The 18,552-nt window shown below is 39.3% G+C and overlaps 1 protein-coding gene across 1 annotated transcript in view; it reads right to left on the reverse strand.

The window, feature by feature from the left end:
- The window catches only part of KIAA1328 (KIAA1328 ortholog), a 180,258-nt gene that overhangs the window by 63,575 nt on the left and 98,131 nt on the right, over positions 1-18,552 (reverse strand). The gene's annotated exons all lie outside the window — the stretch shown is intronic.

Raw genomic sequence — 18,552 nt, forward strand, 5'->3', positions numbered from 1 at the left:
AATAATATACTGAATTTAAGCTTTTGGACCAGCCTTTTGGACCTTTCACAAAGACCTGATTTTTTTTAATTACAGAAGCCAGGTTTGTTAAAGATAATGAAACTACTGCAGTGAAAGTGGTCTGGCAGGGAAATTTGGTATCCACTGATAGAAAGAAAAGTATTATTTGCACTCTGGCAATGCTTAAAATAGACGGGTATTGTCCACATAGAGTGCAAAACAGTCGGCAAGCCTGAAAACACTTGAATTTAGGAGTGCAAGCAAGCGTCTAGTGATGATTAGAAGAAAGATATAATCCAAATCTATGCAATGTTTATATGTATAATTTAAATTCTTTTTTATAAATAAACAAAATACCAAATATACTCTGCTGCCCTTCAAGACAACCAATTACAAGTTTCTTGTAGACTTCACAGAATGTAAATTAACATGGATTAGCACCTGAATACTGATGTTTTATTATTTCCACTTTTGTGGATACAAATATATCCTCTCTGACATGTGATTGAAAGCCAAGGATGTCACGATTTGCCCCAAAGGGCCCAGTGAGTTGGAGGCATTTGCATTAATGTCAGTGCTAAATGTCTGAGGAAAGTCTGGTGCTTGGACTGGGTGAAAAGTGCAGGACATTAAAATATTTTAAAGTCAGAGGGGCTGGCAGGGCAACTGAGCAGAAATGCAACATGCTGCCAAAAAGATGGAGTTTTGTTATTTATTATTTGTAGTGTGCCACCCTTGTCTGCAATATTTTCTAGACAAATAAAGGCTACAAAGCCCTTTTAATCTAAATTAGACAATACATAAAGGGATGACCAGCAACAGGAACAAATACAGAAAAGCGAAAGTAGAGAATCCTGTGGTTACACGCTATCTCTTCTTTCCCAGCTCATCTGCTTCTGCTAGCAGAGCATCTAGGGTATCAGCAGAAAGAAGCTTTAAAGGTGGCCAGTTTCCCAGCCCCCTGGGACAGCAGATGGTGGCAGACCTGAGGTATTCTTAGAGGATCCTAGAGGATCTTAGAGGATCAGAGCTGGTAGGTTAGTTAGGATGGTCTACAGAAAGCATACACCTACCCTTCTGTAGCCCATAAACAGAATTAAAAAGGAATAGAAAAAAGAAGACCCAAAAGATGGAATGACTGAGAATTTCTTTATTTTAGCAGTTTGTTTTATTGACTGAAGAGACAAGAAAATGTTAAGAAATCTAAGCACACAAATGAAGATGGTACAAAATAATCATCAGGACCAGGCTAAAGAATAAAGGCCCACATTGCAAATTAACTTCATGGCTGAGACTCTATTAAGAGTCCCTGAAGGCCCTAAAAGAGAGGTACCAGTTAGCATTTGTTGACCTTGGCTGCCATTAAATCTGCCCTGATGGTCTCAGAAATGGCATTGACATTTAAAGACTTCATAACAAGGCAGAGAAACTTTAATGTTATTTCACAGTTACAATATGTTTGCAGGGGGGAAAATTCTCATTAATGTCATTGAATGTGAGTAGGGGGTTTTTTATTCCTTTAGAAGAAGGAGGTCACATTAGGCAGAAGTTCCAATTTCACATGCCTTTGACAGCTACTCAGTACCTTGCAGGGTCTAACCCCAAAGAAGAATTAACTATTGGGACTCAGAAGCCAGTCAAGAACTTTGTTAGCACCTCATGTTTTTCTCTTAATTCTTTAACTGAAAACTACAGCTGGATGGTAGAGGCTACAGAGAAAATGGATGGACATTTACACTCATCTGGTTAGAAGAGACCAGAGCATGCCATGACAGGTCTGTAAGATACAGACCGGTGAAAAGGAGAACTGAAAAAAAAAAAATCCTTCAGACTCACCTACTACTGTGAGCCGAACGACTCGCAAGCATAAGGAATTTGGTAATTTTACAAGATGAGTTTAAGAAAGATATTGCCTATGGGACACATGAAAACCATGACGGACCATGATGGAACAGCTGTGCTTTCCCCTCTGTGGAGCTCTTCCAGGCTTGCTGTATGGTTTTTAAAGACACAACTTTCTTTAACTGAGGCTTAAACAAACAAACAAACTCAGACTGCTCCTTGAAACATATGGAGTTAATAAGACTTGATCAGATGTGAAAGTCTTGCACGGAAACAAGGAGATGTTAAAAAATAGTTCAAACAATCTTTAGAAGAGTTTAAAGAGGAAGACATGGGGAGCTCTATGAAATCTTTACTGCAATCCCTATAATTTTTGCTCAGGGATTCCAAGCAGAGCTTAAACAAACACCCAGTCCTTAAAACTTCCTACAAACAGACAAACAGTGCATGAGTTTTATGCATGCAGCATTATGATCTCTGCAAATTCTTCTTAAATGCAAGTTGTGTGCTCTGCTGTGTTAATTCACAGCGCTGGCAAAGGAGACACATACAGACTGACTCCAGCACACTGGGCTTTGTACTGCAAGGGATTAACTAAAACAGACCAGATTTTACAATCTCAACACAGGCAAGGTCCTGACAGATTTTGCTGGTTGCTCTGTGTGTACAAAACACATTTAAGAAACGGCCCAAAATAATTGCCTCAATAAGTCCTGCATGCTGAGGACAAAAGTTAGGGTCCTTCATACAGTGGGCAAAACACAGTGCTGTTACGGTGAACAGCAAAATTCCTGTAGATCTAACAGAGTTTAACCCATAGCACCTGGCTCTGTAGTTTGTAGCTGAAACATATTTGAATATAGAAAAAGAGAAAAGGAAGTAAAATTGTTCTCAATTTTATCTAGAGAAGATTTCCCTAATCTGGATTTTCAGCTCTGGTGTGGGGGAGTAACACAGAGAGGACCCTGGAGGGAGCCAAGAATGAACAGAGCAGGAATCACAAGGGAAATGCAGTGATTTAAAGATATTTAAAGATGATGCAAAAATTTCTAAATGGACAAATGAGAGGCCACCATACACAGAAGACCTTAAAGAGACCAAGGGCACATATGATGCACTCACTAAGGTTTATGTCCTAAACCTGAATGCAGTCACCACTACATGTTGTTGATACATGGGTCTCAGCTGAACAAAGCTTGGCTTTGGGTTTGCAGGTCTATCAACAGTACAAGCACTCATTCTTTTCAGTAGAATGAGGAGAATATATTATAATAAATAAGCTCAGGTAGGATAACGGGGCAACAGAAATGCTGTTTTAGGAACAATTATTTCAAATGATAGAGCTATTTGAAGTGCATTACTAGTGATTAAGGAGCTATTCGTTCCAAGCGTCTATAAGAATTTATCAAGGAGAATGTAAAAAGGTAAAGATTTGAAGTAAATTAGTAGGATCTACTGAAGTTATAATTTTTTTTCTTTAACTCATATAATCCTTTATTAAAATCTGTACCATAAGTAAACTAATTTCAGTCATTACAAAGTGCCCAGATAATAGTTCAGCAACTGTCTCTGTCAGTATCTAAGATAAATACAGTAGATAACTCAGAAGGTAAGCTGACTATTTTTCAAGCAAGAAACAAAGCACCATTTTGCGTAGTAATTATGTATAGCTATGATTGCTATATTGCACCGAATAAAACAAGTGGTCTCAAATCAAAGAAACTATGTGAATGACAGTCACAAGCCTGTGTTTTCCTGTAAAATCTACTGAACTCAATATACTGAACAGGTGTAGCTAGAAAAAAACAAAACAAAACAAAAAACCACAACAAAACAGGATCACATCACAAAAGAGTGAATCTATATCTGGTAGCTGACAGCAGAGGAACACCTCCTATGTTTGTGTCGCCTTCAATTTTTTTCCTCTTCTTTGTTAAGAGGGTTTGAGCTTGGATGCCAGGTGCATAAAAACCTGCATTCAAAGTGGCACATGAGCATTTGCTGGCACTCAGCTTTAAGTGCATATTTTGCATTCAAAAACATGCCACCCTTCTTCTCCAGCTACACAAATATTGTAGATAATCTCTAACAAATACTTCCATTTCAGATCAGCAAACGGGTTTTACGCTGGCTGATAAGGCAGTCATTAATAATACAGCACTCCAAGAAAACTTAAGTGAGGCGCCTGTACGTTGAGTCTTGGAAGTCACTGTGAGCAGAATGCCCATTAAGTCCAAACAGTACCTACATATGGCAATGCAATACCTGACCACTAAAATTAAGCAAACATATTTGCTTTCCGAAACAAAACTGTATCAGGCCTGTTTGCACTATAGAAAAACACCACTATACCAATCTTAACAGCACCAGGTCTAACTATTAACATTCAATGTGCTGCCAACGTTATAAAAACGAAAAATCACAATCTTCTGACTTCAATTTTTTACTTCTGCCCTTTATTTTACTGAAGAATCAGTAGTTCAAGACCTAGATAAATATTTCAAAACTATACTATTTGTGAGCAGAGCAGGTCACTACCATTTCCCAGTGCATTTGGAGTTCATGCGAAATAAGGGCAGGAGAGTGATGAGCTGCATTTTTAACATGGGCATACACAGAATAGTTGTCTAGCTGATAGAGAATGCGTAATGCAACATCTGCACGGTACGCCTTGCCAAAGCCCATCCCAAATAAATGTAGTGCATTCTCCCTAGTGCAATTAACTCTCATACTCTGGCAGGTTTTGCTAGAAGATCATCAAGGTAGATTACCTTCCAGCATATGAACTAAATACTTACAGGTGTTATATCATCAGTTATTACTTACAAACTTCTGCATTTAACAAGACATCCAGGCAAATGAATGATCTAATTTATGAATTATTTATAAGAATTTCACAGCATGCTCCTGGCGTCATCCATGGCCTTTTCCAGGTCATATGACACCAATTAGAGCTGAATTTTAAATTATTCAATAACCTGAACTCTCTTGTCATTTAACATATAGATATCAATGCAGTAAACAAGTTAAGTCTAATGGGCCCTGGAGGTTTGGGTTCCTCCGCCCATCAGCAGCAGAGGCTGTATGCTACCACTGGAATAGAAAATAATAGAATGCAGCAGTCAAAAACATTTGCACGGTTTTAATAAGTTATTTTGGCTCCCTTAGGGATTTTAGTATAACTTACAAGCACTGAATCTAAAACATATTAAAGTCCTTAGCTATGTGCTTTTAAAACAAAATTAGGACATAGCAAAAGAGCAAGTCTGACACTAACCCTAATTTAGGCCCTTAATTTGAAATGTAGTGGAAATTATGGAGTAAGCAAGATTTACTATGCACAACTCATTACCTTCAGGCTCTCCTACAGTACAGCCAAAAATAGCCCCTCTCCCAACACATATGCACCTGTCTGTAAAGATAAGGCTACGCACAGGGAAATGGAAATGTTAATTTAACAGCTATCCGTTGGAAGGTGTACCTCACACTCCTTTGCGATTGGGTGGAGAAGGGTCCTCCATCATTATTCTATCCTAAGAGCACCGGGGAGACCAGTGCTCTAGAAACCCATCCAGATTTGGGTATCAGCTTCAAAATGTGCCACTCCATAGGAGAGGTTTAAGGACCTCTGTGGCACATTATGAAAAGAAAAAGACGGGAATGTAACAGTCTGTGAAGCACAAATGCAATAAAAGACATCTTAAACCCATTGTTTTCCATGATGACTACAAGAAAGACAAGAAGATATCAGCAGAAAAGGTAACTGAGATGAACAGCACAATTAGATATCTGTGTCCATGTAAAGTATGCAAGAAACACACAGCAAGCATTCCACACTTTGGCTCCAAATCAGTTACCTTCTGACTCCTTCTGAACCCATGAGCATGGCTTTGTGACTGAAGGCAGGCGTACAGACCCCTGTTTACTGCTGATCTAGCCTAAGAAGTCCAAGAAGTATGGTAGAAAACATTTTGAGACTAGGTGCAGGGCAGGTGACGCAGTATACAGAGAATGTGGAGTTACTGAAAGCCATCTCTGCTTCAGTCTTCACTGCTAAGGCCAGTCCTCAGGAATCCCAGACCCTGGAGGTAAGAGAGGAAGTCTGGAGAAAGGAAGACCTTCTCTTGGTTGAGGAGGATTGGGTCAGAGATCTTTTATACAAACCAGACACCTACAAATCCACGTGCCCTGGAAGATGTTATTGCTAAGACACTCTCCATCATCTTTGAAAGGTCATGGAAAACAGAAGAGGTGCTTGAGGACCTGAGAAAAGCCAATGTCACTCAAGCTTTCAGAAAGGGCAAGAAGGAGGACCCAGGAAACTACACACCAGTCAGCCTCACCTCCATCCCTGGAAAGGTGGTGGAACAGCTCATTCTGGACGTCATCTCCAAGCATGTGGAGGAAAAAGGTCACCAGGAGTAGTCAACATGGATTCGTCAAGGAGAAGTTATGCTTGACCAATCTGATAACCTTCTATGATGGCATGACTGACTGGGTAGATGACAGCAGAGAAGTGGATGTTATCTACCTTGACTTCAGCAAGGCTTTTGACACTGTCTCCCATAACATTCTCATTGTTAAGCTCAGGAAGTGCGGGCTGGATAAATGCACAGTGACATGGATCAAAAACTGGCTGGATGGCAGAGCTCAGAGGGTTGTGATCAATAGTGCGGATTCTGGTTGGAGGCCTGTACTTAGTGGGGTTCCCCAGCAGTCAGTACCGGGTCCAGTTTTGTTCAATTTATTCATCAATGACCTGGATGAAGGGACAGAGTGCACCCTCAGCAAGTTTGCTAATGATAGCACAAGGGAAGGGCTGACACACCAGAAGCCTGTGCTGCCATCCAGCAGGATCTGGACAGGCTGGAGGACTAGGCAGAGAAGAAACTAATGAAATTCAACAAGGGCAAGTGCAAGGTCCTGCACCTGGGGAGGAATAACCCCAGGCACGACTACAGGTTGGAGGTGGACCTGCTGGAAAGCAGCACTGCGGAGAAGGACTTTGGAGTTCTGGTTGACAACAGGTTGACCATGAGTCAACAATGTGCCCTTGTGGCCAAGAAGGCCAATGGTACCTGGGGTGCATTAAGAAGAGTGCAGCCAGCAGGTCGAGGGAGGTTATCCTCCCCCTCTATTCTGCCCTCGTGAGGCCGCATCTGGAGTTCTGTGTGCAGTTCTGGGCTCCCCAGTTTAAGAAGGACAAGGAATTACTGGAGGGAGTCCAGCGGCGGGCTGTGAAGATGATTAGGGGCCTAGAGCACCTTTCTTATGAGGAGAGACTGAGAGAGCTGGGTCTGTTCAGCCTGGAGAAGAGAAGCTGAGAGGGGATCTCATCAATGTTTATAAACATCTCAAGGGTGGGTGTCAAGAGAATGGACCAGACTCCTTTCAGTGGTGCCCAATGATAGGATGAGGGGCAACAGGCACAGACTGAAACACAGGAGGCTCCATCTGAATATGAGGAGAAACTTCTTTACTTCGAGGGTGCCAGAGCCCTGGAACAGGCTGTCCAGAGAGGTTGTAGAGTCTCCTTCTCTGGAGACATTCAAACCCACCTGGACACATTGCTGTGTGATCTGCTCTGGTGAACCTGCTTTAGCAGGTGGGTTGGACTAGATGATCTCCAGAGGTCCCTTCCAACCCCAACCATTCTGTGATTCTGTGATTCAGTATAAGCTTAAACCATGCCTAGCACCAACTAATATGCTGAATTTCTGAATGTTGCTCTACTAACCCCAGGCCCACTCACGCTGATGGTCACTTGCAAATTCCTATCGTGGAGGACCCAAAACCACCACATTTCCTTTGCACTCTCACCACTTTGCAAGGATTCAAAAATTTCCTGAGCTCTGTCCAACAGCAAGAGGAAAAGATGGAAACAGACATGTTCAGTTTATCCTTTTAAAAAACTAGCAAGAATTCTCTAGCTACTGCTGTCAAGATGAATGCCAAAAAACCAGTGATGTTGAGAAAATATCATGCCAAATAAGTAAAAACACATCTATCCAAAATGCCTAGCCAGATCAGGAAGAACAGGATTTTAGATAAACGAACATAACTTTGGATTTTCTGCCCCTCCACCTTATCATAGGAGGGGGCTGCAAAAGAGCTTTTTTTTTTTTTTTCCTGAGGGGTGAAAAAAGACAACTGCCTAATCTCACAGCACACATTTTAAGAACATACAAAAATAGCTGTAAGGGATTTTATTTTGGTTACCAGCCAGATTTAGTTTCATTCCTATGTTGGGCAGCATTTGATTAGTTCACATTAGAGGTAGTAAGATATTGGATGATAAGAGAGAAGTTAATATTGGTTTTCATTAAAGAGTAATATCCACCACATATTTGGTCCTTCAAGGTAACTTTTCCAAAGTTATTTTAAAAAGCAAACAGTTCTCTACTTGGGATCACCAGTTTAGCATATGAGGGGCTGCACACGTTACCAGCTACTGCCACTGTCTTTAGAATTCAATCAACATTTGCTCCAAAGTCATGATTTCATAGTTCCAGACACAAGACAAAAGGGCAGATATACCATGACCCTTCTAAATAGCCCCGAGTACTGTGATCAAACAAAAGCCAGATACTTATGTGGATAAGAACGTGTAGAGTTTGATGTGTGAAGATTACTGCAGGAGTAGACACTGAATCAGCATTTGCCAACATGTACCACACCAAGACAGCCAATATCACCTTTCCCCTGCATTTACAGTAGGGATACCTGCAGTACCCATTGGCCAGCAATGAATTTTAAGTAACAGCCACTGTTCACTCAGAAAAATTACCAGAAAGTTTTACTCCCTTCAGAAGGTGTCTCCTGCAGAGTCCCTGGCGTATGGATGTAGAGTATGAAATACCTTTGCTGCACAAACCAATAAATAAAATGGACAACATTTAAGAATTAAAATCACGTGCAGAAGTAGGGGCAGAAAAATATACAAGCAGAAAGTCATTTAAATAATACAGAAATCCCACAAAAGAAAAAACAGAGAATCTTTTGACTTTAAAAGAGCGGAAAGGCATGCCCAAGTGAGTGTGTTCTCTCAGGAGTGTCCTTGCAATAAAAGCCAGCTGGCATTCAGATTCTGCTAATGATCCCATCTCTGGGAAATAATTCATAAAAAGTAAACAGTAATTTTCATGTGCCTGCCCTTTTGATCTTACATTTGTAGGGAGTATCCTGAGGCTAGCTGTGGGTGCCCCCGTGGCTCTGGCTGATTGACCTCTAATCTGCCCCTCAAGTAACGATCATGCCAAGGAATGACAACAAGAGTTGCATGTAAGCAGACGTTTCAATGCAATCCCATTAAAGACAGGCTGACTCACTTCATCTTGTCAAAGCAGAAGTTTCACGTAAGAAATAAAAGCTTTTTAGAAGGACTCTTTTATTTTGTAAAGATGCTGTTCTTCAGAACAAAGACTGGAACAAGACTAACACACCAACGCCTGACTGGTACATAGCTTTACATCAACTGGCAAAATGCTAGTGCAAGGCAGAACACGCAGCCCCATGATTATGTGTTAAATAGTCTTGGAAGCAGAAAATTTAGAAAACCCTCTAGAAGAAACAAGTCAGAATAATGATACTTGATCTCTCCACATTTCAAAAAACGATATACGTCATTTATTAGAAAGCTGTTGTCTAAAGGCTTAGACATTGACTGCTCACAGTCTCATCAGCTTTGAGATTACACCTTGCATGCTTTTACCCTGCACTAACCTATAGTAAATACAAAATGGCATAGAGGGGGTAGCTTATGTCTCTGTCACTAGGAATGAAGCTAAAATGGCCAGTCCAGAGCAGCTGACACACTGAAACTTGCTGTCATGCCAAGGTGACTAAATTACCAGGAACAACTTCTTTAAATAAGGCAGTGAGGAAACTGCAAAATAACCTGTTCAAGTACATAGAAATGGGAGCACAGACTATTTCTATTTTACAGTAATACTGAAATAACATGTATACTCCCAATGCACTGAAGGGTACAATGTAGCATATAGACGGATGAACTGGTAGGCAGCACTGGAGTTGCTCCCAAGGTGCTTGAAAGGCCGAGCATTCTCTGAATGGTGGCAGAACTCCACCATAGGCAGATATTAAAAATATATTTTGCTTCCAGGTCCTGCTTCTGTCTTTCAACACTTAGTTCATATATCTGTTTAATGAGATTTTTGGCATTGTCTTGCATTAGCAAGCCCTTCATTTTTTATCGGAAGTCAACATCTTAGTTTGCAGTTACATAGGAAGTCCACGAAAGTGCAAATGGCGCTCTGCAAATTGAAAAGATGTGAACATTTTTGACGAAGTCGGAAGCTTTGTGCAAAATACAATCACCCCTGAAGAAGTTCCACCTAAGCAGATTTACAGTATGATATCTCATAATCCATTACCTAATTTGACAGTCTCCACATTGTACAGATGTCCTCTAAGACCTCTGAGCAACAGAGGCAAAATATCTCACTTGAGTCTGGAAGACTTGGCTCCCTGAACATAAAAATCCAAGGTCCTCTTGGCAAACAGGCTGTGATTTCAGTTTTCTATTTCACAGGCTTGCACTATTTCAAACAGGTGCAAAAATTAACTAATGAAAGATGGCAAGAGAAGTTGAATCAAGGAATAGGAGAAGGCATGGAGCAAATAGCAATCTCTCATTCCCTGGGTTAAACCAGCTGTTTCCTTTTGAAGTTCACCATGAAGATGCTGATTTCAGAATTCTCTCACCGTACCTGAAATGTCATTGAGGATGTTCCAGCAGACCTTTCGCCTATGGCTGAGATTCCTGAAGAGCTGAGGTCATTCTGCAGTTTAGTACTGTTAAAGGTAGCAAGAGCTGAGAGAGGCAAATGACCTCTGATATATCAAGCTACAAAGATCAACTTCCTCTTGACCCATAAAAACGATCTTTTATAGCCCTGCTTGACACAATAAAGTATAGCAATGGTATCACAGCCATTATTTGCATAAAATGGTCCTAGATGTGGTGTAGAGCAGTTTGACGGTCCATCCTGAGGGGTGTCAGCTGCAGAATATTGATATAAAGGCTCTTCTATAGTTACCATAGGCCATTAGGTTGTCTGAATGGACATCCATCACTACCAGCTTGTGTGAAGGAGAACATTAAGTTAAAAGGGCATGACCAAGCATAAGTTGAAAGGCCCTCCACTACTCCAGGGCAGCAGTGACCTTGTGAGGCAATCGCCTTCCCCTGAGACACTGCAGTCTGGACAGACAGACCAAGTAAAACTCACCCACAGGTTCATTAAAGAGAGTTCAGTTTAGAAAAGCTCACGAGTGTCAGCATTTGCAATAACCTGAAAGGAAATCCTTGCACAAAGCCAGGCCTTTGTCATAAGCACACAAAAGTACAAAAAAAATTAAATATTTGTTTACAGTCTTACATTAATAGTTAGCAAAACACGGTGCCCTGCTTACAAGCTGAAGGACAGGGGATGAGAAGGGACAGTTTCCAACTATAAATCCCTACAGTACAGTCTCTCCAAGTTACAATGGAGATGTGGACCTTCCTTCCAGTGTAGAACCACCATTTTACTGTGCTGGGCCAATCTAAGAGCACTGGCTATATAGCTATGAACAAACTTTACAAACTTCTTTTGCTGTCTTTCTAAACAGTGACCTAACAGCTGTCATTGAAAAAAAAAAAACTGCTCCCCACCTGATAATAGTTAATGTAACACATATATGACATCCAAAATTCAATATTAATTTTTCTCAAGTAGGCAACCAATTTTTAAATGGAAGTTTTTGTTTGTTTGTTTGTTTTTACAATGGAAAAGTGTAGAAGTTTCAATTTTTTTGTTTAATCTTTGCTCTGGTTATTATTCCCCAATTTGTGAACTCAATCTGTATGATAAGTATGCACAAATGCAGAAAGCAGAAACAGCCCATGATGCAGAAAGCAGAAACCGCCCACGATGCCAAAAGGTATGAATTTTGGAAGTTCTGACAAAATTCTAATGCAGAGTGGAAGGTTCCTCTATCTGGGTTGCCAGGCCACTTCTTCGGATAGAGTTAGTTAATAAATGTATTCTGAGTACCAGGCTTAAGCCTTCCTTATTCCATCTGAAAGAGCTGCACTTCAGCTCTCCTTAAACTCTGGATTCAACAAAGAATAGTAATGCTTTGAGGCTGAAAATCTCTAAAACCACCCGGTGCCAACTTTAGCCAGAGCAGAATTAGGTCAACAGTAAAATCACTTCCTCCAGGAACAGACTTGAACCATCCAGTTGAGCACAGAAGAAATTCTTACCACGTTTCCATATCTGTGAAGTCCCTTGGGATTTGTAAATAGTAGGGAAAAAATATAAATTATTTCCACATATTGTTGTAGAGCAGAAAGCTCTATCCTACTGGAGAAGCAAAAAAACAAGACCGAGCCTCCCTCACAGTTACATATTAAATAACTGCATCTTTTCAAGTGCCACATTCAAATAACTCAATGAAAAAAAAAAAGGAAGAAGGGCCAAGAGTAAAGAAAATAAGAAAGTCAAATCACATTGGTTCAGTCAGGTATTTAAAATGGGTTTTCTTTAATTAGCTGAACTGTAATACAAATTAAAACTGAGTTTCTTGTTCACAATATATTCATTGGAGGGGAGGGGATGCAGCTGGCTATTTCCAGAGCAGTTCAAGCTAAAACAGACTCAGTTCTGCAGGACTGAACAGGAGCCAGTTTCCATCCTTCTCAAAAGACCGAAAAGCAACTTGGCAGCAGAGAGTCTGACTGCAAGCTCCATCTCAGAAATACTTATGAAGCAAGACAAACCTGTGGCAATTGTGACTGAACTCATTAAAATCACTACAGATTATTTAAAACCCTCATGCCTGACATTTAGGTCTTTTATTATGCTTTAAATGCCTAGGAAAAGAAGCTGTAGACATAGGGCAGAAATGAGGGCTTTAATACCGCAGCTGATCGCTAAGTGACCAGTAAAAGGAGTTTGGTGCCTAACCGTATTTTTGGCACGAAATGTTAAACAAGATTGATTGTAGAATGTCACTTTGTTTTTGAAGTCTTTTGCTTTCTGATGACAGAACTGTTGATGATACAAATGCCCAGCTTTCAGTCTGGATAATGACCAGAAGCAAAGTAATCAGATCTCTTGGATCAGTGTCTGTTTCATGATACAAGATAAGATTAATAGTGCATGCTGATTTGCCATTTCCTAGAGTGATGTTAAATTACAAATTTACGGGGGGCAGGGGGAATGTGTACTGTATGAAAACTCTTAAAAAAAGGCAAAACCAAAGCACAGTTATTATTAGATAAAACCATAAAACAATCACAGTCCTTGGGGGACCAGAAGCTCTGTGCAGCCTCTCATGTGTCAGATCCTCGTAGGGTGCCTGGTTATTTTATTATAAGATTATCTAGGGTTAATCTCACCACTAGAATTGCCTGCAATAAAAATGTTACCAACATTCTAATTTTAATTACTGGATTCCTGAAGATAACTACTTCAATTCCATTTAAAAAACAAACAAACAAACAAACAAACAACTCCATTCTCCATGGTTTCTCTGAATCTCCGAGTACTTCAAATATCAGACTTGTGGACTGGATGCTTTCAATGTCTTTAATTCTGTGATTATTAACTCCTTTCTGCCATTTTCACCTAGTCATCCTGACACAGGACAGTATTATATGCACATTGGATAATACAATTTCTTCCATTTTATTTCACAAACTACACCAAGAAATGTTTAATACCTCAAAAGAAATCCACAATGCATCTATAAGTAGGTATTCTCGAAATAATGCAGAAGGGGAAAAAATATTTCCCTACCCAAAATTCTTAACATAATGACCTTAGGATTAGCTAGAAGTGGAAACCACCACTGTAACATCAACAGCAGAAGCCTACAAGCTCTTTCCCCGGATTTGGTTTCTGTTGAGCAACCTCTTCAGAACCCACCACCAACTTACTAAAGAAATAATCGCAGGTGTTGGTTGCATCAGCTAGAGTTATAACACATACACACTCTCCTTCCATTATAATTCTCATACCTGTAAAACTTTTTTAGCAAATATCTTTCTCCCACTGTTCAATTCACAGTAGCAAATGACTGCAGAGCCATACAAGCTATTTATTACCATAGGACTCCAGCTGCAGACAAGAAATTTCAAAAGGAGATATTGTGCAAAAACCCTTTGGGGAAAGAGTTTTCAGGGGCAGTAGGGGATGGGGCTCCTCAGAAACAAAAAGGAAGTGCAACATTAAATAGGAGAAAAACAAACAAACAAACAACAACAAAAAGAAACAAACAAAAACAAACTAAAAAAAACAACCAAAAAAAAAAAAAAAACACAAATAAAAAACAAAAACCAAGCAGGAGAACTGGGGCGATTTCAAGAATCTCCCATTGTATCACAAAGCAGCTTGATCTGGTCGAAAACTACGCTCTCTCTGGGGACCCCAGTTAACTCATTAACAGTCCACAGTTTGGGTCTGAGTCTGTTTTTAATCAAACGTTATTATAATCAAACTGAAGACATTGTGTTACAGCAGAGGGATACACGAGAAGTCTCTTACAAGAGCTATAGCATGGTAAAATCCAAATAACTATGTCCTAATCACACTGTCATTGGATATTATCCTACTATTGTAATTTCCTGTAGATGAAGCTAGAGAATAAGAACAGTTGAAAACAATTTAAAGAATAGATTTGCCATGTTACTCACTAGTACAATACAATTTGCTTATACATCAGTTATTTTATATATGCATACATAATGCATTGTCTTCATTTCTCTTGTGCTTTTAGCATAAAAATGGTTAGAGAAAAATCTAGATGTGTATTTCTCCTGAGTTCACCAGTTCCTGCTGTTTGTTTCTCACCTGAAGTCATAATCCTGTCTTTGACATCATAATCATTTGCACAGCCACCAATTGAGATGTCACAAACAGAGGATTATGGCCAGGTGGGGAATAAGCAGCAGGAGCAGATGAACTCTTAAGAAACAAGAATCTTGTTTTCATGCAAATGTCCTTCATAATAGAGAACAAAAGAACAAAGGAAGAAAAATACAATGGAGAGAAAATACTAGAAGCCAGATTGTTTCTAAATACATGATCTCCCTGAAGTTTCCTCTGAGGAGTCAAGTGCTGATTAACAACTGCATAAATCATTACAAAAATAAATCAAAACTTGACATCTGATGATTGAACCCCCTCGCCCCCACCACCACTACCACACATACACACAGTTTTCTACTTAATATGAAATCAGCAGAAATACTAGGTACTCTGAAAGAACTTGTAACCTTTAGAGGTATTTATATACATTATGCCTGAATATTCCTGGCAGCAACTAAGCACTGCTATCCTTGTTCTACAGATGAAGACAATGAGGTCAAGGAATACACAGGACCTCTCTGAATCTTAGTCACAATCAGATTGCTCAAGACATAGATACTAAAAAATACAAAGCTGAAGTGGCCCAAATTTTGGAGGAACAGAAAACACGTAGCTCTGGGTTACAGTGCTACAGAAGGCTGTTAGAGAAGGGCTGCTCTGGGTTAGCAGTTCCAAAGGGTTAAGAGAATTACGAACAATTTTTATATTTTAAAAAATCATTCATAAATTAATCTGTCTGAAATTGATTCTAGTTATCAATCTGAATGCCAATATGCAGTCACTGAAAAAAAAAGTAATTAAAAAAAAAAATCAAAACTGCAATCCAGACTCAAAACAATAGAATATATGTAAAGAGAAATCCAAACAGCTACACTGATATCACTCATATTATAAGGTTGCTGCAAAAAAACACCTACCAGAAATTCTTCTGGTTCCATTTATAGTCTCTTTTCTAATTCAGATTTGGGTGAGCAGTGCTAAATTGTAAACTGGTTAAATTGCCATGCTGTACCCACACATCAGCAAAACTGGTGTTTCTGCACCAATATAATTAATAAACATAAGAAATTAATCTCTTGAAAGACTAAAACACCGTGGTGCCTCACATACTTGTGTTCTGCCTCACTATTGCCTGTGATAATGCTGAACATATGCCATTAAATGTGACAGCATAGATAGCTTACAGCTCAAACAATTCCATCATCTGTCTGTATTCTAGTTCCCATACAGTCTTCTGGACATATCCTGTCCAGATCCTGTCACAGCACAGCAGATGTGGCAGCTCATTTCCTCAGCAGTAAAGCAGAGGAGGAACTTTAGCATGAAAACCGTGCCTTCTGTCCTCTTATTTTCCCTTCTCTTATTTATGACGCTGAAGTATCCGGAATATTTCAAGTTCATTTGAATTGTCCAAACAGCCTCCCTGTAAATAAATGTGCCGTTCAACAAAGGAGTTAATTCAGTAGAAAAAACTTCTTTGCTTTGCCAATAATCACTTTGTATTGTGAAAGCAACCCCACGCCCCCACCCCGCTTTCCTCCAAACCTAAAACAAACACAAGCAGAGTTATAAACACCATTCTAGCTTTCAAACACTAACAGGCATGAGAGCAGACTGCTAACAACACATAATAGTCTGGATATCTGTACAACACAACTGAAAAAAACCTAAGTACTATATATGACATTTATTCATGACTTCAAGTAAATGAGTTGCTGAATAACTCAAGGCTAACCTAGGATTTTACACTTGATGGACAAACACCTAAATATCCTAACTAGATATTAAGCAAACTGTAATTGCTCTCAAGTTCTATTTAGCTTTGAAATCTGCTGTTTCCATTTCAGACCTCAAAAAAGGTTTGGCTGCCCAGGACCTTATTAATTTTCCCAGGCATACCAGTCCAGTTTAATTAAAGATATTATGTCTGCCTAGAAAAATCTTGTCCTGCATTTGCTTTTATACCTATGCTGTATTTTTTGAAATAGAAGCCTTACTCATCCACAATGTGTTTCTGAGCATCTTCTTTAAACCTGTCACTTTCAGAGTACAGCCGGTAAAGGAACGCTTTGCTCTTGTACAAATTTACTTATTAGGTGTTAATAAGGCTGAAAATCTATATTCAGAAAGCAGGTATGGATATTTATGAATAACCTAAAGAAAATTGCTTTACAGAAAATATATTTAAATCCCTCCCTTCATTTCTTATGAAGTATGACAGGCAGTTTGTTATGCTATTAACCACTCTGAATGTGCAACATGATGTTTAATTGCGTCCATGTGTCTTATTGGTGGCAGTTATTACACTTACAAAACTTTTTCTGTTCATACCAAAAGCGACAGGCATACAAGAACATGGTCAAGTTAAGAGCAGGTAGCAAGTAGTGTGGAAGTCATAGTTTTAACTCACCTGTGCTGAAGCTTCTCATATAATGGGAAAACACTGACACTTTCAACTTTCACTTTTCTAAGAATTTACAAATCTGTACTGAAAGCAAAAGTTCTGTCATTCTGGAAAAAGCACCGTTGTGTTCATATTGAATCTTTACTTTCAGGTGGAAGGAACACAGGGTGGAATCAATTCTACACTAAATATACATTCAAAGCCTGTATTTCCTTAACACCTTTGTAAGGTGAGAAGCACCCATGCTGAGAATTACCCACTGAGAATACCAAGACACAGCCTCTAGATAACATACTGCAGCGACGGATAATGGATACTCTGGGAAGAGGCTGATAGAAAAACGCCAGTTAAAATATTTCAACACCAAGGAGACAGTAAACCTTTAAGAATGAAAAAGTCTCCTGTTGGAAATATAAGCTACCACCTACACTGCCCTTTGCTCAAGATAAAAAGAACAGAGGATGCAAAAACACACTTGTGAAACCAAGGGCAGGAGGCCAGTCCAACCATACCTGTACGTAGTCTGAAGTATCAGCATTTCATTCCTCGAGGCCATTGGTGTCTGCTGTTAAAGGGAAAAAGTCTGCTAGGTAACAGTATAACCAATGTGTCTTCCAGCCAAAACCCTTACTATTAGAAAACTGATTGCTAAGCAGAGCTTTAAATAAAGTTTGGAAGTGAAATGCTCTCAAATGTTAAGCTGTGATTTCTGAAATTAGAGGTCAACTCTATTACCCCTTGATGCTTGACTTCTGAAATTCCTTAAAATACAGCACTTGCTTCCCATTTTCAGGAAAGCACCTCATGCAGTCAAGCATATGGAGTCAATAAAGGTGTCTCTTCATCTGCCATCTGAAACTTTATTTTTCTCACTTATAAATTACAACTGGTTTTAGTAATAGCAATCCCCGCACCCATTTGAAATGCACTTCCATTTTCCACGTTTCAGAGCTATATGGCTTAGTAAATACATGCAATTTGGGTTCAAAACCATAGCTCCAGGCACTACACATCGAGAATTTTATATTACTGAAAATTAATGCCTTTTTTGCATATGCTTGAGCAATAAATTAAAAAGCTATGCCTTATATGTATCAATTGGGATTTTCTTAGCCTTCATTTTAAAAAAGAATCATGCATAAAGAGTTGCATTTCAGTTCCTTCTCTGGGCTTTTAATAAGAGAATATGAATTTATTTCAATTCATCAAAAGCAACTAACTAGAACTCTAGGAGTCTTGTATTTTGTACCGAAATTTGTATGTGTTCAACTGCATCAATATCAACCTCTGAATTCAATTGTCTGCCTGAAAAAATCGGCACCTGCGTGTACTGTACTCATGGCAGTACCCAAGAAGAATAATCAAAGTAATAGTTATAATTTCTTTTAGAAAGAAAACTACAGTCCCCATATCAGACTTGGATGGAAA

Source organism: Caloenas nicobarica, chromosome Z (genome assembly GCF_036013445.1).
Source record: "Caloenas nicobarica isolate bCalNic1 chromosome Z, bCalNic1.hap1, whole genome shotgun sequence".
NCBI classification, from domain to species: Eukaryota; Metazoa; Chordata; class Aves; order Columbiformes; family Columbidae; genus Caloenas; species Caloenas nicobarica.